General features: G+C 44.1%; 1 protein-coding gene across 1 annotated transcript in view; it reads left to right on the top strand.

Annotated features, from left to right (window-relative positions):
- DMD (dystrophin) overlaps positions 1 to 12,479 on the top strand; it is a 2,524,637-nt gene that overhangs the window by 2,346,394 nt on the left and 165,764 nt on the right. The gene's annotated exons all lie outside the window — the stretch shown is intronic.

The raw sequence follows: 12,479 nt of genomic DNA, 5'->3' as shown, positions 1-12,479 counted from the left end.
GCATCGCATAGCCCATGGACACCCCATCTGTGTGCTGTGCAATGGGCAGGAGACTCACAGGAAATTAGAGCATGTTGCGAATGTTCCATCTTGCAGCGTTAGAATTCATCTATGTGAGGCCTCTTTCACGCGAGCAATAGTGATATCACCGCAAGAAAATCGCAGTGATATCGCATCTGTGTTCTGTGCGATATCACTGTGTTTTCTCACTGCAATATTGCGCTTTTGTGTTGCTACAATTTTTTTTTGGGGGGGGGGCTTGAAATATATGCCCTACCCTGAAAATAAGGCCTATCTGCATAAAAAAACAAAACCAAAACACAATGCATTACCTAACAGGCACCGTCTGGTCCGTCGCATGTCTCCTCTGCAGCTCTGGCAGACTTGTTTGTAGTTGTCAGACAGCGCTTCTTGTTTGGAGGCTCAAAATCCCCGCCTCCAGGAAGCGCTGGCTGTGATTGGTCCTCGAGCGCTGTGGCTCAGCCAATCACTGCAGTGCTCGAGAACCAATCAGAGGCAACACTTACTGGAGGTGGGAATTTTGAACCTCCAAACCAGGAAATGCTACCTGAAAACTACAAGCAAGTCTGCCAGAGCTGTAGAAAAGATGTGTGGCGGAGCCGACAGTGCCAGTAAGGAAGTGTATTGTGTTTTTTTTTTTCAGGCACATAGACCTTATTTTATGGACAAACAGTAGGATTTCCCATTGTATAAGTCGCATAGCATGAAAACCGTGTTTATGCGCGATGCAATACCAAAGAAGACTCCATAGGGAAACATGGAGTACAAAACATTGCAAATTGCGGCTGTATAGAGCATGCCGTCATTTTGTATTGTAGCAGCCTACAAAACATTGCTAATGTGAAGAAACCTATTGGAAAGCATGGACTTCACATACACGCGATTTGCAGCTCTGTCGCATCGCGAGGAAATCATGCGGTTTTGTCGCCTGTGTGAAACCGGCCTAAATGAACCCACTGCAAGTAATGGGTTGCACTTTCGTGCATGTTTTGCACTTCTTGCATCAAACTATTTCTCGTTTGAACGAGCCAATGATATCAGAGTTGGCTCAGGCAACATCTTTATACAGGCAGATACATACGAGATATCGTTCAGTCATTTGCATTTGCTATATATGTGAATGAGAGTGACTGTCAATGATGATTTTTATGCCTGCATTAGGGCTCCTTCACATGGATGGATTTACGTGTGTTTTTACGTATGCAAAAAATTGTGTGCGGAAAGCGCAGAGAATAGAACTCATTGACCAAAATGGGTTCATTCACAGAAATGCACGCAAAAAGTAGAACACGGTTTATTTTGTGCTTATTTGCGCTCTAAAGGTCCCCATAGAAGCCTTTGGGGTGTGTGGGGTGTCCCTCGCCTGTGTAAACATGCTCTGCGTACGCAAAAAAGTACAGGAAATGAGCAAATCTGCACAGAAAAGCGCTTTGTTCATAGCACATATGTTGCGCTGAAGCGTGTGCAATTGCGCATCGCCCATCTGAATAATAAAAAGACTATTTATCTTTCTTCATTCGATCGTTGGCTGTGTCTACACTGAATGACCATCTTTCATTTTCACTCATTTGTTCTGTGTACAAGGGCCTTAACTTGAAACTCCATTCAGTATATAATGCTGCAGATACTGCTTATCTGCACGGCGTGAGAACAGATCAGTCAAACCGCATGGACTTTTCACTGGTAAAACACCTGCATTACTGAAGTGCGGCACTGATTGGCTGCCTGTTAGCGCCTCTCTATAGTACAATGCAGTACTACATGTTCTGTACTGCTCATTGGCTGGGCCATGATGATCAGCTACCTTGGGTACGGGCTACGAACTCCATTCTATGTTTCCGGCACACTTTGTACTTACAGGACCCTGTGTAAGGAGAATGAATGACTGAATAATTCTCTCTTTCCGAGAAGCTGATTTCAAAATCCGCTTGTGGAAAAACCTGCGTTGTATGAATTATGGCACGGATTTCTATAGCATTCAAGAGAACTGTAAAAGGGCACGAATTTCACAGGGGGATTGAATCTGCATGAAATTACGTTGTGTGAACGGGGCTTTATAATCCTCCCAGTTGTTAGTCAGTGTCTCTTCTGAAGTCCTGGATAAAACAGAACAGCTAATTTGATGCTCATTCTCAGGATTTCTTCTCTCTAAATGAATTATTATACATTTGGAAACATTAAACTGCAGTTTCCACTGTTTTGGCCATTTATCCAATAAGACTAAAACCCCATTTACACGCAATGATTATCGCTCAAAATTTATTCAAGCAATGGCTTTTGAGCAATAATCATTGCGTATAAATGCTTCCATCTTTCACTCTTCGGCTGAACAATGATTTTTAGGTGAGCATAAAATCCATCGTTCAGCCAGAGAGAGATAGCAGGGACTGCACACTCTGTTCTCCACGGGAACAGCTGATTACATTGTATTCAGCTGACAGCCCCCAGCAACTCATGTGAAAACAATGCAGCAGAGTGCAAAGTCCAGACCACATGCTGAGATTTGCAAACAGCTATTGGAGGCTCATTTACATGCAAATGAAGGTGATAAAGTGCTAATGGACATTAATGTCCATTAGTACTTTATGCAAAAAGATCGCTAAAACTGTCAATCTTTCAATCATTTGAAAGATTGTCTTTGTGTGTAAATGAGCCTTAGATCTTTCTTCATGCTTAAGACACAACCAAGATTATCAACCATATTACACACTTTTGTTTGTAATCAGCAAACATACAGACCTTACCTGTTAAACCTTTTCCTATCTTACTTATGAACATATTTAGCAGGGTGTTGTCTTGTATGCATATAGGAATTTTCTGCTTTGAACAAACCCTTTCTAGTAAACAGGTCCTAGCAGTCACCTCTAGACAGTCAGTGCCCCTCAAGCTGGTGTTTAAATCCCCTGCATTGGCACCACAGAATTGCCAGCAGCATCTAAATGGTTAACAGCTGTGATTGGAGTTATTTCTGATTGATTGCAGCTGTTGAGGTTGGATGCTGGCTTTCAAAGCTGACAGCCAGCTGCAAGTGGGGCAAGCTCAGCCATACAGTACAAAGCCCAGGCACCTCTGGTGTACATGTACGTCAGATGTTGCCGAAGGCTTGACCATGTCTTGTCCCTTCAGCACTTTCAATACTGTCAAAGTAGGAATAAAATGTGTCCAACAGCATATAGTAAATGTGATGTATGTCATGCATGGGGCCGTTTTACTTAAATAAAGCAATACATATCGGAAGAAGAAGCAACAGATCTGGAAAGCTTCCTAAAAAGTTAGAAACCATAGTATAAAAAGTAGCGAAGCAACACTGGTCCCTCAAGTTACAATGGCCTCGGGTTACAATATTTTCAACATACAATGATCTTTCCTCGGGCCATTGTAACTGTAAACTACATTCAATATACAATACTGCAGACACTGCTTATCTGCGGTGCATGTCAATAGCTAGACAGTTTAGTCAATCAGCATGGGCATTTCACTGGTAAAACCCTTGTATTACTGAAGTGACTGCACTGATTGGCTGTGTAGTAGCGCCTCTCTACAGTATAATGCAGTACTACAGGTTTTGAACCGTTCCTTACATGTGCCAAGATGATCAGCTCCTTTGGGCATTTTCTGTCTCTGGCACACTGTGTAGTGTACAGGACCCTGAATAAGGATTGGAGTGTGTCTGTGATGTCATTCTCATTTCACTTTTTGTCCTCTTTTTCCATTTGGTTGACAGAAGAAGCTCCCTCTGTTGGGCCATTTAAATGCTGCTGTCATCTAAATGGTTAATAGCTGCAATAGGACTTATTTCTTGTTAGGACCGGGTGTAAGCTGTCATAGACAGCCGACACCCGCTGTGTACAGGGTGGGCTCGACTGTTGAGAATGCTTCATACAAACCCTGTGCACAACTGATGTACATCGGATGTTGCTAAGGGGTTAAGCAAGTCTTGTTCACTATACGCCTTGTCAAAGTAGGAATAAAAAGTGTCCAAAAACATACAATAAATGTGATGTATGTCATACGCACCCTTTTTGGGGACATTTTGCTTAAACAAAGCAATAACATATTTAGAGTCAATAGGTCTGGTAATGCTTTGTCTCTGGTTGAGAGGCAGAAACCTTTCCTACTGCTTTTTTCTACAATGGAAAACTAGGCCAACCAAGCTACGTCGCCTTTATCTAAGTTTCATCTTTCCATCTAGTCAAAGATGGAGGGGGCTAGAAGGTGACAGACCTCTGTTTTCTCCAGATTTGAACAAGAATGTGTTTCGGGAGCTTACAGAAATACTTGCAGACTGACAAATAATTCCTTCCTTTATTCTTAGATGTATTGTTCCTTTATTAGAAGTTCAGATGTAGCAGAATTGTTGCACATTTTCAGCATAGTTTCCGTATAGATTTTGCACTGAAAATCTGTACAATTTACAATTCAATGCATGCGGATTGAAGAGGGTTATCGAAAGATTAAATAAACAGAATACATTTATGCTGAATACAGAGCATACTGCTGATTGTCAAATAGACAGCGTGTTCACTCTTGCAGAATCTGCGGTCAACAAAGTAACAGATAAAGCTGTGGGTCAGGAAGGGTATCGTTTCTCCTTAAGGAGAGCACCTAGGAGGTGTGAGGAGACTTATAAGGCTCTTCTGGGAAATATGCAAATGATAAGATGGAACGGAACAATACCTCTGCAGCGCCACCTATTGGAAGGCAGCATTCCTGCAACTCAATGTCAGACTTTTTAAATAAGCCTTATAACAATGACTGGGATTTATGAGATAAAGCTGTAGAATGCTGGTGAAGGTTTTAGGGCTCATGTACACTGGTACAGAGTCTGTATGGCAACTTAAAGGGACTATATCAGCAATTTTTTTGCATTAATTAAAACCAGATATAGAAACATCTTCCATTTTTCTAATTCATTCTTATTTTCTGATTGTAGAATTTTTAATTCTGTTGCCTATACATGACTATGAGGATGGCCATCTTTCCTGAGCTGCATTTACAGCTATGGTTTAAAGCAGCTTCATGGGCTATTCACACAATGGACTTGCATGGGAGACTATTCTAGGTATGCTCTGTGACCTGTAAATTGGTCATTTTGCAGGGAAGTGGAATATATAATCACAGGTAATCACCTATTGTGAAAGGTGGATCCTGTGTTATCTACATATAGGTGTTACCTTTCCGTGTAATCCTGCCTGTGATGTTAGTGAGATGACTGCTGCAAAGCTTTCTCTACAGATCAGGAAGTGACAGACTTAGGGCTTATTCACACGTCCGTATATCGGTCAGATTTTCACGCCCGGCCGATATACGGTGTCCTTTTTTGCAGGGGGAGGAGGCGGTCCGGGCCGGGAGCACGGCACTGAGCTCCGCCCCCTCCCTGCCCCTCTCACTGTTTACAATGCGAAGGACGGGAAGGGGTGGAGCTAAGTTCGGCCCCACCCCCTCCCATTGCAAATGGTGGCGAAGGGCAGAGAGAGGGCAGAGAGGGGCTCAGTGCACTGCTCCCGGCCCAGCCCGCCTCCTCCCCCTGCAGAAAGGGACACGTATATCGTCCGGGCGTGAAAACCCGGCTGATATACGAATCTGTGAATAAGCCCTTAAGGGCTGTTTCAGACGACCGTATATTGGCCGGGTATTCATGCCGGCCGATATACGGCGTCTCTGTCTGCAGGGGGAGGAGGCTGGAAGAGCCGGGAGGAGTGCTCTGAGCTCCCGCCCCCTCTCTGCCTCCTCTCCGCCCCTCTGCACTATCTGCAATGAGGGAAGGTGGGGCGGGGCGGAGCTAAGTATAGTGCAGAGGGGCGAAGAGGAGGCAGAGAGGGGGCGGGAGCTCAGTTCCTATTCCTGGCTCTTCAATCCTCCCCCCCGGAGACAAGGACACCATATATCAGCTTGGCGTGAAAACGCAGCCTATATACAGTCGTCTGAAGCCGCCCTTAGACTTCTATGAAGGTTTTGGTGCGTAAATGTGCACAAAAATAGAGCTTGCTGAAATCAATAATCTTATTTTTTTGCGTATTGCGTGCAAACACACTCGTGCGCGTCCGCCCAAGTACTGCTATATGAAAGTGGCCTAACACAGAAGTGCACATAAAAGGACAAATAGAAGTCCTCCGTTCTAATCCATTCTTGGCTTTGGCTAAAAAAAGCTGCATTAGAATTGAGAAGTTAATAAAGCCTGTAGGACATGATGTAATGCTCAGCAGTGGTACGGAGCATGGCGACGAGCTCTCATATCACTTCCCCACTTACATAACATTTCAAGGAGAATTTCAATTAAAATAGAAACTCAATTTTGTATGGAATATCTCATCCCCAGACTGCAGTCAACAGGAATTGGATGTTGCAGTGGTTTGGCATTGTACATAATCCCTAAACTTCAGACTAGAATGTTCAGTTCTGGAAGAAGACGCCCTTTATGGAATCACTAAGAACTGTGAGATATTTGCCCATGTGTACTAAAGACCTGCAGAAGGTTAATCAGTCTCCGCTGCCCGCTGTGATTGTTTGCCTCTGTATTAGGACACACACCAGCGCCCATGTCACATGCAGGTGATCTTACGGACAGTTTTGCATTTTGTTAATGCTTTACTGAAGCTCCATGATTAAAATGTATAAAATGAGTAGGGAGAGGGAGCGTTGGCAGAAAGGAAGGCCATGCATGCATCTGTATATAGGCACATAGGACTTACCAGATGGAACCATAGTTACTGTTTCAAATAGGTAATGGCATAATTAGTAGCATTTTATTCTTTGCTACAATCACCAGTGTCAGAGGTGTAAGTTCAAGCTCCTGTGCCTCAATGCAAAACCTGTAACAGGACCCCAACTGTAATGCTTTATTCATAGTACTGGGCTCCCTATATGGTGAAAAGGGGCTTATGGGCCACCTAAGGCTCCTGGACCCAGGTGCAACTGCATCCCCTATAGGTACGCCAGTGATCAGTGTGTATATGGCCAGCAAAGCACAAACCCCACTATGTACCATTGTTCTAGGTTGTCTACCTGGCACATCCTCTGGCAGTGCAACGTGCGGCATGGCATTAGTAACCTGTACTGGCAATAGAATATGATGGAGTGGTGTCATGCCACATCCTGTCAAAAAGTAGTTCCATGTTTGGAACTTTATATCTATACCATGGAGGAATGAGGAGGATAAGGTAATTTGTAGGGTTTTTTCAAATAGATGTATTTCCATCATGCATTGCATGCGTGGAATTAGCTTGTGTAATACATAGAGAATAGAACTCATTGATGTTAATGGGTTCGTTCACATTAACGCTTTCTTTTGTGTGCATGCAAAAAAATAGTACCCGCTCCATTTTCCTCTGTATATGTGCACCAAAGGGCCCCATAGAAGTCTATAGGAGTTGCGCAAATGCATGTACAATATGCAACGGAATGTGTAAGCCCGCCAGGAATAGCACACACCGTGTTCTCATTAGGTTTTATAGCGATGAGACCTGCGAACAACACTGGGAAAAGAACACAGCTGGCTGTATTTAAGCATTAGCAGTCATTCCGAGGATTTTCGTCTGAGTTCCATCGCTGTTGCGTGTTATTTAATATTCACGAAGCGGCAGCCCACTGTGAAACGCAAATAAAGACTGGGACTCGATCGCGGTCGTGTGAAGGAGCCCTTAGATTATACTGGTACACAGCAGTGTATGTTGCAGCTCACTCCTGCGCAGAGAACGAGTGTATTTTGCGTGCCTACGCAAATACTGTGCAAATTTGCGCAGGCAACGCTCGTTCCCACAGGCAGGGGAATCAACCCGTCCTGATTTAAATGGCTAATTAGCCTAACGACGTGCCAATGATTGCAGAGCGTTTAGCGCATATCCGTGTGTGCAGATGTTGGTGTTTGTGCACCTCCCATGGACCTCTATGGGGCTCTTTGGTGCTCAAATACGCACAAAATAGAGCAAGTCCTAATTTTTTGCATGTAGAAAAAACAGTGGGCACAAAAAAAAGAAGCAAGAATGAACCCAGTGAAATCAATGGGTTCTATTCTCCACATTTAGGAGGCAGGATTTTTTTGCGCACAGAAACATGCTCATCTGTCAAAGCCCTCCATATATACCTGTGAACTGCTCAGTCACAGGGAAACAGTAGGAATTTATTTTCCTCGCACCGCTGTGTGAATTATTGGAATACTCCAGATTCCAAACCAATAGCAAAAAAACGTACAGTATGTGTCCTGTGAAGTCGCTCATATACAGCCTGACCTACAGACTGCGACAGGCCACACCACACCTGGGTATTAGTGACTTGACCCATGCGACATCCAACACCTGTAAAACACATGAGCTATATTATAGCGATGCAGAAAAAAATCGTGGCATGTCCTACCTTTGAGCATTCCCACGGAACACCTTACCCATTGCTTTCAATGGGACCAGAAAACACATCGCACGGGGAGTGAGGCGCACGTGAGTGCGAAGCAAGGTTTTTCATTGAAAACAGAGGAAAACACTTACTGATCGTTACTTTACCGCACTTTCTCGCAGTTATGTCAGTAATTTCATGCAAAATACAGAAAAAGTTGATTTTAAGAACCAATGACGCCCTGGTTTAGCAAAGAACTGGATTAATTGAGGTACCCTGAGAAAAAAAATGAAAGCTGCCTAGAAACATTAAAGATGGGCACAGAAATGTGGGCAATCAAATATGAGACTAAAAGTGGTTTAAACTGCAAACAGACGCCTGGTCCATGCCAGTTCTGGCTGAAGCTGTAACGTACCGTACCAACACTTGACCGCTGCAGCCAATTATGCACTGATGTCAGTAGGCATGGCACATAACCGCAGTGCTGCAGCCAGTAATTGGCTGCTGTGGTCACATGCTGGCATGGCAGGTCATCTCTTCCGTGCTGTAAACACATTTACAGGGGGCTGTCAGTGCTGAAGAAGCAGTAGATTTAATAAAGTTGGTATTTATTTCTTATTTTCTAGTATAAGCAGCTGAAAGAATTGTTTTATGAATCTGGAAAAGCCCTACAAAAGCATAAATATAGTTGAGTGCAGCCTAGCCCAAAGTAATTGTATGCATAAAAACTGGCATCAGAATGGGCAGATGGCAATGCCTTGCTGATTTGAATAGGTCACTGATGTCTTCCAAGGGTTAAATGACTAAACCACTGATCTCACACTGCAGACATACAGATAAGCGAAGCCTTGCAGAAAATTTGGATGAGTTCAGCTTGACCTAAAGAAGTTCTGAGCAATGAACATTGGCATCAAATTGGGTAAATAGCCAGATAGCCACTCTTTACTGATTTGAATAATTATGTTATTTTCAAAGGTTTAAAGAGATTTTCCTCCTAGAGAGAATCATCCACAGGATGGGGGATAAATGTCTGATCGTTAGGGGTCCGGCTGCTTGGACCTCCAGTGACCCTGAGAATAACACAACCAGAATGCCACGTGTAAGTGGAGCGGCGGTGTGCCAGTGTGACCACCACTCCGCTTAGTTCTGCGGGACGGAGGAAGAACGATGCACCCGACTATCTTCCTCTGTTCCACAAAAGTCAATGTGGTCCTGCATTCGTACTGCCACTTCATTTACAAGGGGCTTTTGGGGGGTGCCATTCTCTGGATCCCCAGGTGTCCCAGCACTTGGATCCCCAGCAATTACACATTTCTCCTCTATCCTGTGGACAGGGCATATGTGTCTTTAGTGGATAAAGCCCCTTTAAGTAGCTTTAGGGCTTCTTCAGACAACCACTTTTGCGCACATTTTTGCACATGTAAATTATGCGCACGCAATGTTCAGAGATTAAAACCCGTTGATGCCAATGAGTTTCTTCTCATGAACGTTTTTTTTGTGCGTGCTAAAAATATAGATTCCGCTCCATCTTTCTGTATATTGCGCAGCAAAATCCCCATAGAAGTCTATGGGAGGGGCGCAAATGCACACCCAAAATACAGGAACATACACAATACGCTGTGCAATTGCATGAATAAGAGAACACATCAGGAACTGGTGTTTTGTGCGGACATGTGAACAGGCCTGGCATACGCAAAAACTACAGTACTATGCACGCAAATCTACCTCATCGACCTCGTTCGCTGCGCAAATACGTTGCGGTGAAGCATGGGCAGTTTGACATGGGGAACAGATTTGTATTAATATACTCACTGTGTTGCTCCAGGAACTGTTTGGCATGTGTTTGGATCCTAACTGTATGTCAGACCCCGACTTTTATGGCACTTCATGACTTGCTGCACTTGCCGTAGGATCTTAGTATTTCTGTATTCAGAAATTCAGATTTTGTACCATTCAAAAACTATATAAATGCATTATTATGCATGAAAAATCAGATCTGTCACATAATGAACCCTTTGACTGTCCACTAATTTGTGAGTTATGGTTAAATGACTTAAGACCCCCAATCTCACATTTTACTAAGTAAGGCCACTCTCACACAAATGCGCTCGGCAAAACGCTGTGATTTCGATCGCAGCGTTTTGCAGCAAATTTACCTTTAGTTTTCGGACACAGCTGGTTTTAGCGCACCCCATCATTGTGATGGGTGATAAGGTGCGCTAAACACGGAAAAATATAGCAGACAGCGCTGAAAAATCACAGCACTAGAAAGTGAGCGCATGTCTGCGAGGCTGCATTAAAAACAATGAGTGTTATACCGCGATTACTATGGCATTCAAAATGCTGCAGTAATCGCGGTAAAAAGCGCATGCGTGAGAGCCCTTACGGTTAAAGGGGTATTTTCAAGTTCGCGTTTTATCACCTATCTATGGGACTGTCTGGCAGTCCCAATAAACATGAGTGGCGTGGCACTGTGCAAGCTTGACTGCCGCCCCATTAAGTCTCCTCTTTACTGCAGGGGGTGCAGGAGAGGGGTACACAGGACCCGTATTTTTGGGATCAGTGGGGGTCTTAGAGGTGAGACCCCCACCGATCAGACTTTTATCAACTAACCTGTGAATAGGTGATAAATGGAAAGCTTCAAAATACCCCTTTAACTTACATAAAAATCCTAAAACTGGCATCAGAAAGGGTAGATGGTCAGTTTTTACTGACTTAAATAAGTAGCTGGTGTTTTAAAAACAGTTAAGGGGGTTGTCCCAAAATTTAAAGCGGTTGTACCAAGGTTACAAGTTTTCCTCTATCAACAGGATAACTTGCAGATCGGTGGAAGTCCCATGCCCCGGTCGTCCTTACTGCAAGGTTACTGCCCCCACAGTGAGAAGGAGACTGAATAGGCAAAAGGGGACATGGGACCCCCGCTCTTGAAATCAGCAGGGGTCTCAGTAGTGAGACCCCCACCAATCAGCAAATTATCCTCTATCCTGTGGATAAGGGATAGCTTGTAATCTGGGTATAACCCCTTAAAGTGTGTGTGATTAATAGAGGCCAATCACTGGGACCTCCACTGATCATGTGAATGAGGCTCCTGTGTCTCGCTGTACCAATGGAATGGCAGACAAGCTTTATGCGCTATCCATCCATTCATTCATTGGATTGCTAAAGAAAAGGGACAGCGCTTGGCAATCTCTGACAGTCCCATAGAGATGAATGAAGCATGCTCAGCTGCTGCTTCATTCATATGGAGGGACACGAGACCCCTGTTGTAATTATGGGGCAGGGCCGCTAACCATCCAGAAATTTCTGGACACTCCGTAAAAATAGGACACTTTTTTCCAGCGTCTGTGAAAAATACTAGGCAAGTCCATGAATTTTTTTCGGCTGGCGGTCCTTGAGCGGGTTATTATGACTGTAATTCTCATTATTTTACAGCTCACAGTAAAGGCAGGTAATGAGATCATATCAGCCTCTGACCTATGGCCATGTATCACTTATATCCTCTATCATTCCGTACGGTTTTCAATGTGTCCGTAAAAAATGTCAGCTGTCCGTAATTTTGGGATAAGTTGTCCAGGAAAATGAAAAATTCAGGTTGGCAGCCGTCTTGCGGGCGTCCCAGCAGTCAGACACTCATCCTTGAGGTTAAACCCCTTTAAAGGGTTCTGTCACCAGATTCTGGTTAATAATCAGGCACCTCAGCGCTCCGTGCCACATGGCACACAACATAAGCGTATTTTCAGAGAGCCACTGCAGCTTGTCCTGACATCAGCAAATTAGGGGGGTGAAGAAAAGCAGGAGGGTATGAGTTGGGGTGCAGGTGGACTCCAGTGGGTTGATTAGTATACATGGCGCCAAAGTTTAAAAGTCAGTTTCTACACTTGTGATAAATCTTATCCTTTTCCCTTATATTGCCTGCCTTATATTATCCATCCCCTGGGGACAGAACCCCTTTAAAATAAGTTTTGCCCCCCTAATCTGTGACTGCAGCTAGACAGATGAGTGCCTTGTGTAACATGCAGCCTTGGAAGCAGAACAACTGGCATCAGAAAGGGTGGCTGCCCACTTGTGAATGACTGAACGAGTCATTCATGCTTTCAGAGGGTTGTGCCACTCACAGGCTGATGCCCACA

This window comes from Eleutherodactylus coqui, chromosome 1, assembly GCF_035609145.1.
Source record: "Eleutherodactylus coqui strain aEleCoq1 chromosome 1, aEleCoq1.hap1, whole genome shotgun sequence".
NCBI lineage: Eukaryota > Metazoa > Chordata > Amphibia > Anura > Eleutherodactylidae > Eleutherodactylus > Eleutherodactylus coqui.
Note: the sequence above shows the minus strand (reverse complement) of the source record. Positions and strands in the feature narration are given on the sequence as shown.